The 20937-nt window shown below is 46.9% G+C and overlaps 1 long non-coding RNA gene across 1 annotated transcript in view; it reads right to left on the bottom strand.

The window, feature by feature from the left end:
• Positions 1-19333, bottom strand: part of LOC144694145 (uncharacterized) — a 32060-nt gene extending 12727 nt beyond the window's left edge. Inside the window, exon 1 of the long non-coding RNA XR_013579657.1 lies at positions 19240-19333. This is a non-coding gene — a long non-coding RNA (uncharacterized LOC144694145). The remainder of the gene's footprint in view (positions 1-19239) is intronic.
• Positions 19334-20937: the final 1604 nt, after the last annotated feature.

The raw sequence follows: 20937 nt of genomic DNA on the forward strand, positions 1-20937 counted from the left end.
AAGGGTTTGCACACCAACTTCAAATTGTAGCTTCTCGGGTCCTTCCAGACTTTGGGATAAGGGTTCCAGTACCTATATTAGCTCATTTTATTACTTTTATTGCCCAAAAACAGGCAGAAAAAAGGACAATCAAGCCTATAACTCTATGACTTATGGTTTTCATGTGGAACCAAGGCTGAAATTTAGTGTCCCAACCCCACCCCACCTGGAAGGGGGCTGGCAGGTGTGGGGATGTAAAATTGGGTGGGTTGGTGACGGAGCGGGTGCCCACCGCCTACGCAGCTCCACTGGCATTTTACCAGTGATACCATGGGGCAGAATTTTTCCCTCGTCGGGCAGGCATGTGCCTGACCTGAACAGGAGAAGAAGAGTGCACGATGACGTCGGGCAAGTGTCCTGACGCCATCGCACACTCGCGCGATATTTCAGTCAGCGGGCACACGTGGGAGTCGACTGTGTGCCCGCTGACAATTAAGAGGGCTGTTAAGCGCATTGAATAGAATTTTTCCCTGCCCATCCAACCTCATGGCTGGCGGGCGGGGAAATAGGCCAGATAGCCTTTGGATTTTTGAGGAAACCTCATCCAAGGTTGGATGAGGTTGATTAAAAATAAAATTAAAAATTTTTAAACTCATTTTCAACACATCTCTCATGTGTCAGAGTCCATGAGGAGGCATGTTTTCCTTTTTTTTGAAAACTTTATTTCAATGTGAAAAACCTTCAGCTCCCTGAGGCAGCTCTGTGCCTTCAGTGAGCTTTCACTGAGCGCACCCACACGCATGTGCTGACTTCCGCATTCGCCCTCCTCCACCTCCCCACCCCCCACCCCCAAAACCTGGCAGCGCTGAGGTTATCAGCGCTGGCTGTTAATTGGCCAGCGTGAAATCGTGGTCAGGGCCCAATTGCGGGCGGCGGTCCATGCATGGCCGCTCCAGGCCTGCCCACCATGCCCATCCGACGAGGTAAAAATTCTGCCCCATGCCTTGTGGTCATCAGATGAATCCTGGCAGCCTGGCCGTGAGCTCAGGGGTGGGTGACCCCTCTCGTTCAGGCTTCCTATGCCCAACACATGACCCTCTTACAGTGGAAAGGGCCACCCCAACTTAAACCAACTCCCTAATCATAGACACACTACCCCCCCTCCCACAGCCCCCCCCCCCCACCCCGCCCCCACACCACCGCCTCCCACCCAAAACCTCTGCAGGACCTTCCTGATCGACCCCAGTGAGGTCATTCATTTACCTTCAAATCCAGCTTCCAGCAACGATCCTATTTGGGAATTGACTGCAGTACCAGCTGTGGCCAACATTCCTGGTGGCACTGCAGGGACTGGAGAGCTGCCCTCCCCATCAGATTGGCCAGCAGCTCTAAGAGGCAGGACATCCTCCCAGATCAGGGCAGAAACCACGACCTCATGCAATTAACTGCCTGACAACTGGAAAATCAGGTAATGGCTTCTTGGCCTGGTGGACAGGGGCTTGTGCCTGTCTTTTCAGTCAGTGGGCAGAGACAGCCTCAAGTATATTTTTAACTCAATCAAAAACACCAACAATTTGTATTGATTTGGCACCTTTACTGTCGTAAAACATCCCAAGGCACTTTCCAGGGCCATTATAGACAATACTGAATCACATAAGGAGATGTTAGAATAGATGACTAAAAGGTTAGTCAAAGAGATAGGTTTTAAGGAGTGACTTGAGGAGAGAGTGGTAGAGAGGATGAGGCACTCTAGAACTTAGGGCCAAGACAGCTGAAGGCATGGCCTCTAATGGTGTAGCAATAAAAAGATAAGAATTTGCGAGAGGCCAGAGTTAGAGGGGTCTTGTGATCTCAGAGAGTTGTAGGGTTGGCAGAGGTTACAGAAATAATGAGACGTAACACCATGGAGGAACTCGAACACAAGGATGAGATTTACAGAAACTGTGAAGAGCAAGATCTGACCAAAAGCTCTGAGATATATAATCAAATTATTTGTTTTTGATGGTGGCTGAGAGATAAATATTGGCTCAGGAACCAGGGAGATCTTCCCTTCCTCTCATCAAAATAGGGATCCTTTCCATCCACTTGATTTAATGCCTCAGCCAATAGGCTACAGCTCCGACAGTGCAGCATTGACACAATAAACTGGAGTGTCATAGGCCTAATGAGATGGGAAACTGATGAACACAAAGAAAACAGGGAAAGAAAAAGTTTGGCTCTCCTCTAGAGTTTATACAGGGATGAATTCCATGCTGATGATGAGATTTCTTTGCTTCTTCTTCCTCACTTTAACCTTCTGACCCTAACTAAAAGAATGTGACTTCAAATGCAGCAGCAGACACAAGCGCCGCTGTGTATATTGGGTGGGTGACATTCCATTGGTGGTTGTACCGATCTGTTGTGAGTAATGGGCTGCTAAAGCGTTGGTGTTTTATCTGTAGTTTAACTGATCAATGCTCTGTCACTTCCATTAGGGCAGTGAGCACAGGGGTAATAAGTGAATGGGACTTAACACAAGTTAAATTACAGTCAGCAAATTTTGGATGAGTGTAAGATTACAGAGGGTGCAAAATCAGTGGTGGGGGTGGGGGGGGCGGATGGGCACGCATTGGATTAGTCGAGTCTGGTGGTGACAAGGTATGGATGAGGCAAATGAGTTGAGTCAACGTAGAGATGGGTGATGTTATACAACAAGATGGAGGTGGTCTTGGTGATGAACTGGATATGGAGTCAACTTCTCTGTTCAAAGACAAATACAAGGCAAAGATCCCAGGCAACCTGGTTCAGCCTCAGACAGTTGCCAGGGAGAGGGATTTAGTTCACAGCTCAGGAATGGAGCCTATAACACAGATCAAAGACAGTAGCTTCCAAAATATTCTGTCTTCCCAGTATTTCATTGGAGGAAATTTCTGCTTATCTAAAAATTGGATGTCAGGTAAGCAGTCTGACAAATCAGGCCGGGAGAGTTGGAGGTGAGTTCGAGCTGGGTCTCATCAGCATATATCAGCACAAACTAACACTGTGTTTTCAGGTGATCTTGCCAAGGCCTCACATGTGGATGAGAAATAGAGAGGGGTAATAGACCATGTCCGCCAGCCCATTCAAGCTGAAGCTATGTTGAACAATAACAGACATGACAGTACCTCTCTTTCTTCAATCATAACCTGACACTGCACCTCCATGCCTCTCTGTTGTCAAAAAATGTAATGCAAACCATAATTGACAATGAGAAACTCATGAATCAGCCTTCCTCCCAGAGAACAGTAACCAAAACTTCATTTCTTTTTCTACTGTTTCTCTCTATGCATTTTGACCTTGCTGCTTGAAAGGCAAGATCAATGAAACTCGTCACTTTAACACACTCTTCTTCCCTCTTTGAAGTGCGGTAATTTATACATTAATATTAAAATGAGATGCCCAGTTGGAGTGCATCCTTTGAAATATTTAGAGTTCAGCAGCTTAGTAGCAGAGTGCAAAGTGCTTCAAAGAAAAGATGGTTCCCTCCCCAATACCCTGCAGCTCCTTGGCAGGGATACGATCTCACATGCTGTCATTATCTATACTATAATGTGTTGAACTTTTCCAAGCTGTAAGGACCAGGATGGGTACAAGAGTAAAAAAAACAGGTGAAGATGTCCTTGTGTTTACATTAGCCATATAACAAATCAAAGCATACTGAATGCCTCGAGGAGCTCATCTCGTTTTTAAAAACTTAACTTCAAAAGAGAGAGCGCGATAAAAATATTAGATAATCCCAGATTTTCTGTTATGTTGACAGCTTCAAAGTTTTTTTGCTTTTGATGTTATTGCAGGAACAGTGATAATGAAAGACAGATTCCCTTGTGTGGTGAATTCACAAACCTGTCCAGAAGGAAAGTAGTTTGAATTTTTCTAAATACCATACACAGGGGAAATCTTCCTTCATGGTGTGAGAAATGAATGAGCATGATCAGCAGAATAATAAAAACTCCTTCAAATTACTGAGGGTAACTATACAGCTAGACTTTAAGATGTCAGCTTCTCTGACCAATACAGGCCCAATGAGGACTGTACCAGGAGCAGCATCAGGAGTCCCTTAGAATGAGGCACCAAACTTAGGATTTTACAGTCAGGTAAAAGCAAAATACTGCGGATGTTGGAAATCTGAAACAAAAACAAAAATAGCTGGAAAAACTCAGCAGGTCTGAGAGCATCTGCAGAAAGGAAAACATAGTCAACGTTTCGAGTCCATGTGGCTCTTCAGCAGTTCTGATGAAGAGTCATACGGACTTGAAACGTTAACTGTCTTCCTCTCCGCAGATGCTGTCAGAACTGCTGAGTTTTTCCAGCTATTTTTGTTTTTGTTTAGGATTTTACAGGCCCGGCGTGGTATGTCTCACAACAACAGCCGCGGTGTGTCTCCCCCCAGCAGCTGCGGTGTATCTCACCCCAGCAGCCACGGTGTATCTCACCCAGCAGCCGCGGTGTGTCTCCCCCCAGCAGCTGCGGTGTATCTCACCCCAGCAGCCACGGTGTATCTCCCCCCAGCAGCCGTGATGCGTCTCCCCCCAGCAGCCGCGGTGTATCTCACCCCAGCAGCCGTGATGTATCTCACCCCAGCAGCCGCGGTGTGTCTCCCCCCAGCAGCTGCGGTGTATCTCACCCCAGCAGCCGCGGTGTATCTCCCCCCAGCAGCCGCGGTGTATCTCCCCCCAGCAGCCGTGGTGTATCTCACCCCAGCAGCCGCGGTGTGTCTGCTCCCAGCAGCCGCGGTGTATCTCCCCCCAGCAGCCGCGGTGTGTCTGCTCCCAGCAGCCGCGGTGTATCTCCCCCCAGCAGCCGCGGTGTATCTCCCCCCAGCAGCCGCGGTGTATCTCACCCCAGCAGCCGTGATGCGTCTCCCCCCAGCAGCCGCGGTGTGTCTCCCCCCAGCAGCCGCGGTGTATCTCCCCCCAGCAGCCGCGGTGTATCTCCCCCCAGCAGCCGCGGTGTGTCTCCCCCCAGCAGCCGCGGTGTATCTCCCCCCAGCAGCCGCGGTGTATCTCCCCCCAGCAGCCGCGGTGTGTCTCCCCCCAGCAGCCGCGGTGTGTCTCCCCCCAGCAGCCGTGATGCGTCTCCCCCCAGCAGCCGCGGTGTATCTCCCCCCAGCAGCCGCGGTGTGTCTCCCCCCAGCAGCCGCGGTGTATCTCCCCCCAGCAGCCGCGGTGTGTCTCCCCCCAGCAGCCGTGTTGTGTCTCCCCCCAGCAGCCGCGGTGTATCTCCCCCCAGCAGCCGCGGTGTATCTCCCCCCAGCAGCCGCGGTGTATCTCCCCCCAGCAGCCGCGGTGTATCTCCCCCCAGCAGCCGCGGTGTGTCTCCCCCCAGCAGCCGCGGTGTGTCTCCCCCCAGCAGCCGCGGTGTGTCTCCCCCAGGCAGCCGCGGTGTGTCTCCCCCCAGCAGCCGCGGTGTGTCTGCTCCCAGCGGATGCAGCAAACCATTTAAATCTCCAGCCAGTTCGGCGGGACCGTAATATTCCACGGGGCGGGAGGGGCTGTAAAATCCTGGCCTTAGTTTACCTACAACACAGGCTGACCCGCAAACTAAGCGTTAAAAACAGGGGGCCCCACACATAAAACATGTCCTTGCAAACAAGGATCAGAACAAGGTTCTATAACCTAACCTCATCCAGTCAAGCATGGTGCAAGGAAATCAGGTACTACACGACAAGGAGGCTCCATAAATATGCCAAAATCTCAACTATGTGGAGGTCAGGATTGGCCTAAGTGCTGACTGAAGTGTTTTGCAACCTTCTTCAGTGAAAAATACTGAATTGATGATCATATTTGGCCTCCGCCAATGTCCCCATGACCATAGATGTACCTCTGGTACACTGAATGTGACATTAAATGTCTGGGTGCCGCTGGACAGAGCAAAAGAAATGGGCTTAATTTTCCCGCAGGCTTCAGAGCCCTGATGTCAGGACCAAATGGGGCCCCTATGACTGGCACAGGGAGGCCACCTCCATTGAACTAGCAGCTGCCCCATGGAGTTGGGGGTTACCGGTGGGGGTGGGGGGTGGGGGGAGGTGGTATGGTCGGCACTCTGATACTGGCAAAATGCCAGTTATCACAAAAATCACCCATAATTGGGGCCTTAATCACTTCAATTGGCTGTCTGCCTCCATTGCATGGAAAGCCAATCCACCTGCCAGCCTACTCTGGGGAAAGTTCCCCGGTGGTGGGAATGCTTCAAGGAGTCATCCTGAAATGGCTCCCCACTATTTTTGCAGCACCCGGCACACCACCAGCCACCCAACCCACACCCACCACACCCCCCCGCCCCCTCCCTCCCACCTTCTCGCTGGGGTTGGGAAAATTCAACCCAACATAATGTTTGTAGTGCTGAAGATCTGTGAATCAAAGATAAATATCTCTCTAGCCTTGCATTTCCAATGCCGCTTTGACATTGGCAGGTAGCCAACAATAAGGAAGATTGCCCAGGTATGTATCCTCCATAAAAAGAATGATAAATCTAGCCAACCAAATGTTATCGGACCAGTCTGCTCCCAGTTATCAGTAAGTTAAGAAATCTCTGACAGTGAAAACACAGGAAGGATAGTGAGGTTTTCCTGAGGGTACAGTGTAAATAGACTAGGATGATGCCTGGTAAAAGGAAATACAAATACCAAGCAAGTCTTGGAAAACTGGGTTTTCCCTTTCTACAACAAGAAAGATTACACACAGTCCAAATGTTTAAAGTTATGAAGGAATGGGACAAGATCGATATGAGTTGATAGTTTCTAGTAGGTGAGGACTGAAGAACAAGGACCTATAGAAACAAGATTAATTGCAAGAGATTTAGATAAGAGGGGAGAAACCTCTTCACACGCCGGGAGCTGTGAAAATGTGGAATTCACTTCAACAGTTAGTTGTTGAGGCAGAAGCTATGTCAACATTCAAGATTAGATTGGATAGAGGATGGAAGAAAAGTAGATAAATGGATATGAAACAGGGTGAGTAAATGTGTTTAGGGTTGTTTGTTCATGTGAAGTGTAAATACTGACAAGATGGGTTGAGCCAAATGGATTGCTCCCATGTTGTAACTTCCATGTATTTCTGAGTATTTTGAGATAATCATCAATAACCCTCTCGCCGATACTCAGTTTGGGTTCTGCCTGTACAACTCAGCTTCAGACTTCATCAGGTCCATAATTCAGATGTGGAGGCAAGTAAGAAGCACATGCCAGTGGAAAGGTGTGAGTAGCTGCAGTCAACAAGGTAGCATTGGACAGGGAATGCCTCCAAAAAAAGTGTTTGCTGAGGTTAATAATTCAATCACCACTGTGGCTATAAATCCAGGGTAAATGCTGAGAACTTTGCCATCTGTGACTCATCTCTTGAGTGCATCCTTTAGATCATACACATTACAGCCATAGTGCATGGCTGGTGTAGGGATGGATATTGAATTCAGTGGCAGAGACTGCAATCAAGAGAACTGTTCAGTCCTTGGTGATGTTTAAAGTCCAAGTGATGTTTAAGTGCTATTGTAACTATACCAATCCAGGTGAGTAGTGGGGACTCCATCACACGGCTGACTTAAAAGCCTTGTAGATGGTAGAGATGAGGGTCCTCCTATACCGACCTAGTATCTTTTACATGGGACCGTATCATCCTCCTCTAACACCTGCCCTCCTTTGGCCAGCTGGGTTGGAATGCACTTACCTGGTTCCATTCTATCTGGAATCTATTGTAGCCAGATCATTACCTTGCAATGGCTTCTTTCCACACTCCTGCACCATTACATCTGGTGATCCCCCAAGGATCTACCCTTGGCCCCATCCTATTTCTCATCTACATGCTATCCCTAAGTGGTATTATTCAAAAACACAGAATCAGTTTTCACATGTATGCTGACAATACCCAGATTTACCTCACCATTATAAGATTCTTGGCCTCGCTGTGCTAATACTGAATATTTACAGAGTCTGCCGAGGTAAAGAAAACACTAACTTTATTAAGAAACACCTTACAATGGCTTCATCCTTCCAAGAGTTTCAACAAGAGGGAGCAAAATGATGAGACATTGCATCATGTCCTGTGACGTTTTATACTGTGTCACATTAACATATCACACAGTTAGAATTAACCCCTTATACTAAATCTCCTTGACATCTCTGATCTTCCCCATTATACATCTCCCCCAAGTCTCTGACTTCAATTTCTTTTTATAGGGACATCTGCTGTGTGGTTTCGTGAGTCAACCCAAACAGATCCTCTCCTGTTTTGGAGGAGACTGGGGATTTGAATCCTGTGGATGGTCTCTCAGGCTCTGCTGGGCAGAAGGAGATCTTGTAGATGACTCAGGTTCACCAACAGGGCTATCATCTGGATCTCTCAATGAATGCTGCATCTCTAGTCTGTTTGGTTTTGTAGATAACTGCTTCAACTGTGTAGGAGATTCATTCTGTTGGCAACTAACGCACTTTTGTTCCGTCTCACCATTCCATTACCTGTTTGAATGAGGTTGGACTGTGGATGTGGTACCTGTTCAAGCACTTGTCCATAGCGAACTTGATCTCAGATCCAAACTGGCTCTCCTAGTTGGATGTCTGGCAGGTTGCGTGCTTTGCGATGTTTCTCATATGGCTGGAATGGAATGGCTGGAATCTGGCTGGAATGATATTCACCCTCTTTCTCCCAAGTCATCAGCTGGTACACAAGGCATGAATGTGTGTGGGAGCATAGGGAGCTGAGTTCTCAGTTTTCTTCCTATGATGAGTTCACATGGTGCTAGACCATTTCAGAGTGGAGTTGAACGATAGCTCAGAAGTGCAAGTTGGATGCCATCATTCTTCTTCAGCAATGCTTTCACTGTATACACTCCTTTTTTAGTTTCATCGTTGGCTTGAGGGCATCTTGGTAAGCTGGTAGTATGGACTAATCCATACAATGCCCTGAACTCTTCGAAGTATTCATTGACAAATTACGGTCCATTGCCCAAGATTGCAAGGTCTAGGACTCCATGTGTTGTAAATATCTCCTTCAGCAATGTAATCACTGCTTCAGAAGTGTGACCCTATAGCTACTTGACTTCTATCTATCTGGAGTAGTAGTCTACTATGATCTATAGAAGTAGTAATGGGGCATTTGGAAAGTCAAAATGCAATCCATCAGAGTCAGCATGGTTTTATGAAGAGTAAATTATATTTGACTAATTTGCTAGAGTTCATTGAAGATGTGACAAGCAAAGTGGATAATGGGGATCCTGTAGATGTAGTATATCTGGACTTCCAGAAGGCCTTTGATAAGGTGCCGCACAAAAAATTAATACACAAGATAAGATCACACAGAGTTAGGGATAATATATTAGTTTGGATAGAGGATTGGCTAACCAACAGAAAGCAGAGTCAGGATAAATCGGTCTTTTTCTGGATGACAAGCTGTAACTAGTGGGGTGCCACAGGATTCGGTCCTTGGGCCCCAACTATTTACAATCTATATTGATGACTTGGATTCATGGATAGAAGGTACTAGAGCTAAATTTGCAGATGACACCAAAATAGTTGGGAAAGTAATTTGCAATGAAGAAATAAGAAATTTACAAATGGATATGGACAGGTTAGGTGAATGGACCAAAATGTGGCAAGTGGAGTTTAACATGGATAAGTGTGAGGTTATCCATTTTGGTCGGAAGAACAAAAAGGCGACTTATTATTTAAATGGAGAGAAACTTCAGAATGCTTCAGTGCAGAGGGATCTGGGTGTCCTCGTGCATTAATCTCTGAAAACTAGTCTGCAGGTACAGCAGGTAATAAGGAAGACAAATGGAATTTTGGCATTTATTATAAAGGAATAGAGTATAAAAATAGTGAAGCGTTGTTGCAACTGTACAAGGCATTGGTGAGACCGCACCTGGAGTACTGTGCACAGTTTTGGTCCCCTTACTTGAGGAAGGATGTAGTTGCATTGGAGGTGGTTCAGAGGAGGTTCACTAGATTGATTTCAGAGATGCGGGACTTGTCTTATGAGGAGAGATTGAGCAGTTTAGGCCTATACCCACTAGAGTTTAGAAGGATGAGAGGAGATCTAATTGAGGTAAATAAGATGCTAAAGGGGATAGACAAGGTAGACGTGGAGCGGATGTTTCCCCTTGTGGGGCATTCTAGAATGAGAGGCGATAGTTTTAGGCTAAGGGGTGGTAGATTGAAATCAGAGATGAGGAGGAATTACTTTTCTCAAAGGGTCATGAATCTATGGAATTCACTACCTCAGAGTGCAGTGGATGTCGGGACACTGAATAAATTTAAGGAGGAGATAGACAGATTTTTAATGAGTAATGGGTTGAAAGGTTATGGGGAGAGGGCGGGAAATTGGAGTTGAGGCCGAAATGAGATCAGCCATGATCGTCATGAATGGAGGGGCAGGCTTGAGGGGCTGAATTGCCTACTCCTGTTCTTAGTTCTTATGTTCTTATGTTCTTATGATCAAGAACAGCTCACCATCTCACCTCTGTGTTTGAAGAGGTCCATCCCAAGATGTTCTTATGGTCTTGATGGAAAGGAAGATGACACCAACGCTTCTCTTGTATCCTGATGATGAGTAGCACAAATAAAACAGCTTGATGGGATCTCTTCCATCAACTTGAGAATCCTAGCCACCAAACAGAAACCTTGTGCCATTTTGTGATGCCCAAGTGTCCTTACAGTATGTTGAGCCTTAGAACTCTTGGAATGACCAATCTCTTGTCATAGATGAGTAAATCATCAACTACACTGAGATGTCCTCTCTGTTCATAGCAACCTCTGAGAATAGGATTGCATGGCATGTGTGCTGGCCATCCTTTGAAGCAGTTCACTCAGACCTGAGCACATTCTTCATCAGATTTCAGATTTCATTCAGTTGCTAGATTGTTGCTGGTAGAATTATGGTTGTTTTCGATTCAAACCTCTTCGACAGGGACTACATCACCTTGTTCAGGGCCTTGACACTTGGATACAGAACTAAGCATCTGCAGGAGTCTGCCATTTTCACAGGACATGCTCTGTCTTTGCATCAAACCTCATCATCCTCAATCTGAATCATTGTACTTGTGGAGTCATTTTTGCAAACTCGTTAGAATTTAAGAGTGTTACCAAGGGCTTGTTGTCTCTCTCTATCTTGAAGTGGAGACCAAGAACATAACATGCAAACTTTTCACAAGCCCATGTAGCAGCTAATGTTTTTTTTCCTCTATCACTGAATATCTCTGTTCAGTCTCTGTCAGTGAATGAGATGCATAGTAAACTGGTCTGCGCATTCCATCTATCAGTACCTGAAAGAGTACAGCGCCTAATCCTGTAGAAGATGTATGTGCAGCAATGATAGTGGGTAGCTCTGGGTCATAATGAGCTAAAACATGAGGTGATATCAGCATCTCTTTGATTTTCTCAAAAGACCTCAGTTCTGCTTCCTCCCAGCACCATGTATTGTCTTGTCCTGACAGCTGATGTAATGGCTCCTTGACGATAGCTGGCTGGACAGGACCTTTCTGACTCAGTTTACCAAACCCGTGAATCTCTGGATCTCAGTCACGTTCTGAAACTCTTGGATTTCTCTTGCCTTCTGTGAGTGAACCTGACACCAGGGCCAGGATTTTGTGGCCTCATCATGACGGGACCCACCACAGGAGATTCGGTGACCCAGCCAAAAGTCCATTGACTTTTGGTGGGGCCGGACAATCCGGGTGGTGGACTGGGCTGGTATATCCCACCCCAGGTGCATCCACAATATGCCCAAGAAATTTGATAGCTACAAGAATTCACATTTGTTGTTGAGTGTAAGTCTTGCTTTCTCTAGGCATCGGGGTATGGCTCGCACTCTAGTGTCATGTTCTGTCTGAGTGGATCCATGGACCAGAACATCGTCCATGTGACATACGACTCCATCCAATCCTTCTAGGATGCTTGAAATTGTCCTCTGGGAGATTTCTGGCACTGATGTGATGCTGAAGGGTAATCTGTTGAAACAAAACCTCCCAAATGGTGTAATGAATGTTGTGAGCAATTTACACTCTTCATCAGGGGGAGTTGCCAATAGGTTTATGAAGACTGACATTTTTCCCAATTTTGCTACACTCTCATTCATAGACAATATAGGACGAACTTCGCATTCAACTGCTTTGTTCAGCTGTGTAAGATCTATGCAAATTCTGATAGATCCGTTGGGTTTTGACACTGGGACCATCTCTGAGCACCAGCTTGTTGGTTCTGTCACAGGTGAAATAACCCCTTGCTTCAACATAGAGTCAATTTCCACCTTTATCTTAGGCGAGTGAATGAGGAGCTTTTCTGGGTGTATATAGACACACTGGCTTCATTTCAGGATGTAGAATGATGTGGTATGCTGCGTTCAGCTTTCCAAGTCCTGTAGAAACAGCTGTAGAAATTCAGCTTTGAAGTTTTTAGGTTGACCCTCTCAGTTGTCCAGTTTGTCTACTCAGCAAATCAGATGTAAGTCGGTACAGGCCTTCCTACTTAAGATTGAACAACCCTTCTTCAGGATCAAATACAAGGTTTTAGTGATTTTTCTCTCTCTATATTGAAGGGTTGCATTCAGTTGTCCTATGACCTCGAGTTCTATACATCCTGGCCATGAAGCTTTTTGCATGACGGCTGGAGAGAACTTTTCTCCAACCACGGTTCAGCATAAGAAAGAACTGAAACTGCTGCACCGATATTTAATTTAAAGCCTGTCCGGTTTCCCTCTGCTAGGAAATCAGCACTCCAGTAACTTCTGCTTGATTTCTGGATCTCTCCAGCAAAGGCATCTTAATATCATTGATATCTTCTCTTTCATGGATCTTGTCACCTTTCGAAGGGCTCGCTTTTTGTTTATTCTGTACAGGATTCTTGCTGTGACACTACAGCCCCTAAAAATGACCCTTCTTTCTGTAAAAATGGCATTCAGCCTCTTCGTTGGGAACATTTTCTTGCCTGTGTTTTTTCCCACCACACCGATTACAGTTATCGGGGACAATTGATGGACCATCTTCCTGCCTCCCCAGCTTTTTTACGGCCACCTCTCTGCTTTTAAATTTAACATGCTCCAGTGAATCGGCCATTTTTGCGATTATGGTTCTCCCTGTCACCATGAATCCCCCATTGATTTTGCTTCCTGACCCCAGCTTGTCTGCTCAGTTGGATTGCCTCTGTCATAGTTAAACCATCTCTCAACTGCAATTGTCAGACAATGCTTCATCCTAGACTCCAACAACAATTCTGTCTCTGATTAGTTCATCTTTTAAGCTGCCATATTCGCAGCTCTCTGCAAGTCTATACAAATCATCAATACGTGTATGATATTTTCCCCTTATTGGGTGCGCTTGTTAAATTTCAACACCTTGACAATGGTATTCTTTCACAGATTGAAGTCAGCGTGGAGCGCTTTTATTATTTCATTGTACATAACTTTTTTTTTTCTCGATTCCTTGCCTAACTAGGATATCGTCTGCACAGGAACCCATCCCATAGAATAGCGTAGTAACTTGCTCACCACTTGGCTTTGCCATGAGGCCTGATGCGGTGCGATATCTGGCAAATCAGCAGTGTCAATTCAGCCATACTTCTGCCTAGATGAGACCTGTGACCTGTTTGAAGCTTTCCAGTAATGGCAGAAACATTTCCATGCTTGTTCTTTCACTTGTTGCCACCATACAATGTTCTTGGTCTTCTGCTATCACAGAATATTCAGTCTGCTGAGGTAAGGGAAACACAAACTTTATTGAGAAACATCTTACAAAAGCTTCTTGCCATGAGGTTCAACAAGAGAGAGCAAGATCATGAGGCATTGCGTCCTTTCTTGTGATAATGTATACTGTGTCTCATTAGCATATTGCACAGTTAGAATTAACCCCTTATACTACAACGCCACCTTTCTTGATTATTTTCACTATCTCTCAACCCAGTAATGGATATGCAGAAATCTCCTCCAACTAAATATTGGGGAGACAGAAGCTAATGTCTTCAGCACCCGCCACAAACTCTGTTTCCTCGTCACTGACTCCGTCCTTCCCATCAGCAATTGTCTGAGGCTGAACCAGGGTGTTTGTAAGATTGTTGCCATATTTGACCCTGAGATGAGCTTCCAACCACACATCTGTCCCACCACTAAGAACCACTAATTTCCATCTCTGTAAACTGGCATGACTCCAACCTGTCAGTCCTCTCTCAGCTCATCTGCCACAAACTCTGATTGATGTCTTTGCTACCTCTAGATTTGACTATTCTAATGCAATATCCACAAGCTTGAGTTCATCAAAAGCTCTGTTGCCCAGAAACTGAACTGGACTAGCCATATAAATACTGGGGCTACAAGAGCAGGTCACAGGTAGGAATCCTGCAGCAAGTAATTCCCCTCCTGACTCCCCAAAGCCTGTCCACCATCGACAAGGCACAAATCAGGAGTGTGATGGAATACTCCCCACTTGCTCAGATGGTGCAGCTGAAACAACACTCAAGAAGCTTGACACCGTCCAGGGCAAAGCAGCCTGCTTCACTGGCACCCTGTCGACCACGTTAAAATTCAAACCCTCAACCACCGACGCACAGTGGCAGCAGTGTGTACCATCGACAAGATGCACTGCAGGAATTCACCATATGCCAAATAATCAACTTCTAAAGCCGATTCTCTTTTCATGACTGAAAGATGTCACTCGATCTTGAGGAGGACAGAGAAAACATTTTAAGGGCACTCTGAAGGCTTCATTGAAAAAGGGACGAATTGGGATGAACTCGTCACTAACCATGTCACATGGCGGCACCTCATCCAACACGTCACTACCTAGCCAGAATCTGACCGCATAAACTCTGCTGCGGAGAAGTGAATTAAACGGAAGGACAGAGAGCAGAACCCTGGTTCAAGAACCATTCCCTTCCTCGGGGGAACTCTCACCCCCTCTACCCATTGACCTGTGACTCCAGGACTGTCCTGCGGACTCACCTGAGGACACACAAATCATAAAGTCTGGCTCGTTTCGAGGGGCTGATGACGAGGAGTTGTCAGCCCAGGCCTGGACATTATCAATCTCAAAACACTTTGCACTATGAATTATCTATGAAACATGGGGGCCGTTATGAAGTTCAGTGAGGCTGCCATTTTGTACCATCAATATGAAGAGTGGGTTTTTTTTTGGTGGTATTCCTTGAGGGAGAACATTGGCTCGAATAACAGGAGCACTCTCTATCAACACAGCAATAACTAATTTTGCTGGGACATTTTTTTCCCCCCACAGATTTCCATGATTCTGCAGAGTGGAAAAGATTCTTCTGGTTTCGTGTCCAGCTGGTTAATTTTGTGTTCTTGTCTTGCAGCCCTGTAATGATTAATTTCATTACCCATTGCTTCCGAGCTCCAGGGCATTGTATCTGGGTGGTACCCCAAAGATGCGCTGAGGAACCTTCCCCACCCCAGAAGTTCCCAGCAAAGATTGCACGGCAATTGCCCGGGAAGTTCAAACTTACGTTGGGCAAATTCCCTGCAATGGGGACAATCTGATACTGTGACTTAAATCACAAACTTCAGATGGTTCCCACTGTGTAACAGTAATAGTTGCCCAGAAAAGTTAGAAAATTAAAACCGCTTCTAACTCCTGGGTAACTATTAAACCAATTCACCCCCACAACCCACCATGCTGGACTCCCCCACACCACCCCACCACTAACAACCCATATCCCCAGGCACGGGATCCACTAACTTCCCACGGGACCCCTGGACTACCACCCACTTCCTGACTACCCCCAACTAGCCCCCTACTCCCGACTATCTGACTATAACCTCCAACTACACCAACCCCGACTGCACTCCCCACCGCCCCCCCCAACTACCCCTTTTGACTACCCTCCCCGCCTATACTATCACCCGACTACCCCCCTCCCACTGACCACCTCCCTGATCGCCTGACCAACCCCCGCCCCGCACTGACCAGCCGAGGCCCCCTGACCACCCATCCCACCCTACACCTGCCAACCCCAAATCCGGCCCATTTCTCTTACACACTTACTTTCTCCCTGGCTTCTCCCTGGCCTTTAACCTGGCCTGCTTTAAGGTAGCTAGTGCCTTACCTCCGACTCACGTTCCCTCACCATAAGGCCTCGGGAGCCCACTGTGTTGTACTGTTCTCACCTGGCCCTGAGTTGGAAGGTTGGGCAGGAAAGGAACGACTTCATTTCCAGATAAATAACGAGGAGCAGAGTAGCAATCCGAATCTGATTGCCTCTCCATTGGGAGATTCGGGCCACTAAGTTCGGCAACGTGTATAAACCTGCACCATCATTGCCTTTCAGCTTTTTTGGATTCAGATTCATGTTCCTTCATCAATCTTCCTTTCTCAACCTCGATTCCTGTGGATCTTTGTTCTGAACCCCATCATAGACGTCATCTCTGAAGTTTTTGAAATGCATCAATGCCCCTTTGGGGGCTGGGTTCAAAGATTACCCAGTCTATTCTACCCAAAGGACCTAAATAACCTGTTTCAACTTATTATTATCACCTTTGAGATACATCCCATGATTAATCTTGTTCACAACTCCTTATGCTGATGTCCAATTGTTGTCCAAACTGAATTGTTATGAACAGGAATGTACTGCCTGAAAAGGTGATGGAAACAGGTTCAATCATCATTTTTTAAATGGAATCAGATAAATATTTGACAAATAAAAAGTTTCAGGGCTTTGTGGAAAAGGGCACAGGGAGTGCAATTATTTTATAACTCTTTCAAAGAGCCAGCACAGGCATGATGGGCTGAGTGGCCTCTCTCAATACTGTAAGATTCTTTAATTCTAATAAGTACACTCCAATCCTTCCCTGTTTTAACCATTGCCAATGGTTGCTCACTCTTTGAAGGATATTGTGATGACTGAGAGAAAAACTAAGGCTGGAGGAAAGATTTGGGAGGGGGGAACGTCTAAGGGTGGCAGGAGAAGTAAGGGTGTCTGAAGGAGCCAGGAAGGGGGAAGAACGAAGTTTGGTGGGGGTGGGGGGGAATCCGGTGGGGTGGGGGAAGACTAAGAGGGAGAAGGGGTTCCAAGGTGGAAGGAGTTCCAAGTGGGTAAGAGGTCTGAAGCAGGGGATGTCCAGGTGAACATGCAAGGGAGGGCTCTGATGAGTCCATGACTGCCTCCTGGCGAATGAACTGAGGATGGATGTGGGAGGAGGGAAGGGTGAGAATGGCTGAGGGCAAAGTGAGGCGATGGGATGGGAGGCTGACAGTTTGATACTAGCAGTAAAAGGGATGCAAGGGAGGTTGGTGTGGACCCAGAGGCAGACACAGACCCCGTAGGTGGGAAGAAGGAGGCTGGGAGGTTAATGAGGCAGCTTTCAAAATGCTCAGGACATTGAGGTGAGTGTGATACATGAGGGAGAGTGCTTGCATGAGGCTCCTGCCACACACACATTTCTCCCTCCAGAATCACTCATGGTCCAGCTGCACCCTCTGCGGTGACAGAGCAGGAGGCTGGGGGCTCACAGGCAAAGGGAATTCGGAGGGAAAGGACAGCATCTTAGATTCCTGAGTGGATGACCCATGGTTGTCCCACTTCTCCTCCTATCGGATGCCCGGGGACCTCAGTCTGATTCTATGAGGGGAAGGGGCATCTGGAGGAATGCTGAGGTGCCTCATTTCCCTCTCACATTGCCACTGCAGGGACTCACCCAGGGCTCCCGCGATGGATTGCAGGTCTGCACACTTCTCCGTGTTCTGCTGGACCAGGGTCTCCATGGCATCTGCCATCCTCCCCATGGAGACCCCCACACACGCACATTTGGGCACCACTTCATCAGAGAGCAGGCGAACGCACTCCTCCAACTCATGTGCAACTTTGTTGAGGGCTTCCACAGCTCTGCGTGATGTTCTCCCACCTTCTGCTGACTCTTGGCGATGAGTTGAAAGGCTGAATCCGTCATCTGACTTGGAGCTCACAGCGGCCTCTTCCTCAGCAGTCCTCCGAGTTCCGGGAGCTCGACTGAACCTACCTCCTGCTCCGGACAAATGTCCGTGCAGTGACCACCAGATTGTGAACCCGAGCCTGCTCTAGATCTAGGTCCCACCGAGGTGTGTGTCTCTACATTGGTGGAGGGTGTGGGTAAGCGCTGTGACGGGTCTTCCAGGCTGCTTATTTCCAGCTCTTCAATAGAGGAGGAGTCCTCTTGGCTGGAGGTGAGGATGTGGTTGGAGCTGAGGGACTGGCTGAGGGTGTCAGTCACTTGGCAGAGCTCCCTGTGAACCAAAGTAGAGATAATTAGTGCATGGCAGCAGAGTCAAAAGCAGGAGAGAGAGCACTCACAGCTGTGTTGAGAGAGGGATGATGTGGTGCAGGATCCTCATGAGGGTGTTCATGCCGACCTCACCATCACCGCAGGCACAGTCCACGTCCTCACCAGTCAGTGTGATGGCACATTCCTCAAAGTGACTGAGGGGCCTAATGTGGGCCACTCCACCCCCGGTCTGGGACCTCTTCCTGCTGATGTGAGCCAGCTTCTCCTGCATGAAAACAGATGGAGAGAGTGTGAGCAGGAGACATGACACTGTGTGGAATGTTTGTGTGGTGAGCGGAGCCATGGTGTCGCGGAAATCGGAGTGAACACTCAGACCCAGGAGGTTTGTCTCGGAAGCCTTTATTAATCGTGATATCACGGAGAGCCCAGCAGCATACAAGGTAGCTAGCTGTCACTCTGAGGACACACGTATTTATAGTAGAAGTTGTACATATCAAAGAGCTTGAAGGTGATAAGGCTGTCTAACTTTCAATGATCAATTACATTAAGAATCATTGTCACACAATTAGTCTATTCTAAGTTTATGACTATACAGGATATTGGGGGAAGCTCACGTAGTAATAAAAGTGAGACAGAGAATAGATGACCATTGCATGATCCTGGGGGCAGACATCCCATCTCAAGGACTCCAGGAAGCCTGCCCATGACACTCCCCTTTCTCCCCTCCTGCTCAGTTAGCTGGCAGCTGCAGGTGTGCCTGCTAGAACAAAAGAGGGAACTGTGCTGTAGTATTCCACCATTGTGCTAACGAGAGAGGGAACTAGTATTCCACTATGGTGCTAACTGTTTAACCCTTAGTTGACCTGTAGATGTATTTTATTCTTCCACAATCCCTCCTTGTTAATCTTTCAGATTAATACCAATGAGGAATAGTATCTTCATCATCATAAGGGGGCTCATAACCATAAGGGAAAGGCCGATCCCTGGCAGGGTAAACCTTTTCTCCCCACCAGTGGGTTTCGCTGGGGCCAGTGCGTGTCAATTGAGGAACAACTGGAGCTCCTCCTAACCCAGTGGTGACTCCATTCATAGCTCCATTAACACACTGGACACAGCAAATCCTCAAAGTAGCACAAGCACAACACCCTATAACACCTATTAAAACTGACCCAATTAAAACATACAGCAGCCAACTTCCCCAGCCGGAGAACCAACCTAGTATTACAGACCACCAAGAATCTTTTTTATAAAAATTACTCAAAACTTCCGTTTCAATACATAATACAAATTAGATCACTTGGTAACAGCTGCTATATTGTTGCCGGACAATGTCTTTTACAGTGAGTGGCGTGGACCCAGTCTTCCTTCCCTTTAATCTTCAGAGCCGTTCGAGTTGTTAGCAGCACAAGGTAGGGTCCTTTCCACCCTCTCATGCAATTCAGCTGCTGTTTTGCATAGAGGAAAATGAGTACAAATCCAACATTTAGTCTGATTAACTTGCAAGGCTACGGCCTGCATTCGTTGAACTGCAGAATTGGTATTCCAAGCCCCCGCAAGGGCCACGCAGGACAGGATCCAAATCAGAGTCAGCATTCCGACGGCTCAGTTAAAGTTCTTGCACAAGCACTTCCGTCCGAAGTCAGCGTCCGCTTGACGTGCGATGCGTGGATCCACAAGGGCATCCTTCAACGTTTACAGCCATATGGGTGGTGAGCAGGACTTGGAAAGGCCCTTCCCATCGAGGCTCCAAACAGTTCTTTCTCCTGAAGGTCTTTACTAGGACTAGGTCCCCGGGCTGGTATTGATGGCAGTCTTCAATGGTGGGCTTTTTCTGAGCTTCTACTACCTGTATATGCAAGCTTTTGAGAGAATTAGTGAGCACTATACAGTATGTAATCATTCCCTCATCCATAGCGTGGATGTCCATTTCCCTAGCAGACAAGGGTGGGGTCACTGGGAAGCGCATAGGACATCCCATTAAAACTTCATAAGGAGAGAGGGAGGTGGTACGGTTAGGGTGAGAGTGCATAGCCATGAGCGCCAAGGGTAGAGCTTCAGGCCCTTTCAAACTGGTTTCTTCACATAATTTAGCTACTTTGTTTTTCAGAATACCATTTTGTCTTTCCACCGCCCCAGTAGACTGGGGGTGGTATGGGCAGGAAAGGTGATGGTTGCATTGTAAGGCCTTCAACGGTTCCTTTGTCACTTTAGCAGTAAAATGAACAACAATTTTACAACAACAACAGCATCATTTCTTTGGGTGGGATACGCCTCCACCCATCGCGAGAACAAAACATACTAGAACTAAAACATAATTATATTCCATACATTTAGGCATTTGTATAAAGTCCATTTGTAGGTGTACAAACGGGCCCCATGGCTGGGGTCCCGTACCAGCAGTCACTGTGGGCGTCTTGCCCGGGTTATGTCGTTGACATAGGTATGACAGGTATTACTAATACAATGCCTATTAGCATATTCCTATTCACTATACATTCAACATTCATTCTACATACACGTGTTAAACCCCTGAGCTGGCAACCGGTCAAGTCATGATTCCTGTGTCGTGAGAGATTCAATAAATGCTCATTAGTTACCCATAAAGGAACTACCCCTTCTTTAGTCTGTCTTAAATTTTCTCAGGCTTGTTCCAGTGCCCAAGATCCATAGGTGTTGCATACATCATTTCTGCTCACTTCGTCTGAAATATTTTTCCCTATTTCCATTAATTTATTGATAGTCCCCGCATGAC

The sequence above is a fragment of the Cetorhinus maximus genome, chromosome 19, assembly GCF_964194155.1.
Source record: "Cetorhinus maximus chromosome 19, sCetMax3.hap1.1, whole genome shotgun sequence".
Lineage (NCBI taxonomy): Eukaryota > Metazoa > Chordata > Chondrichthyes > Lamniformes > Cetorhinidae > Cetorhinus > Cetorhinus maximus.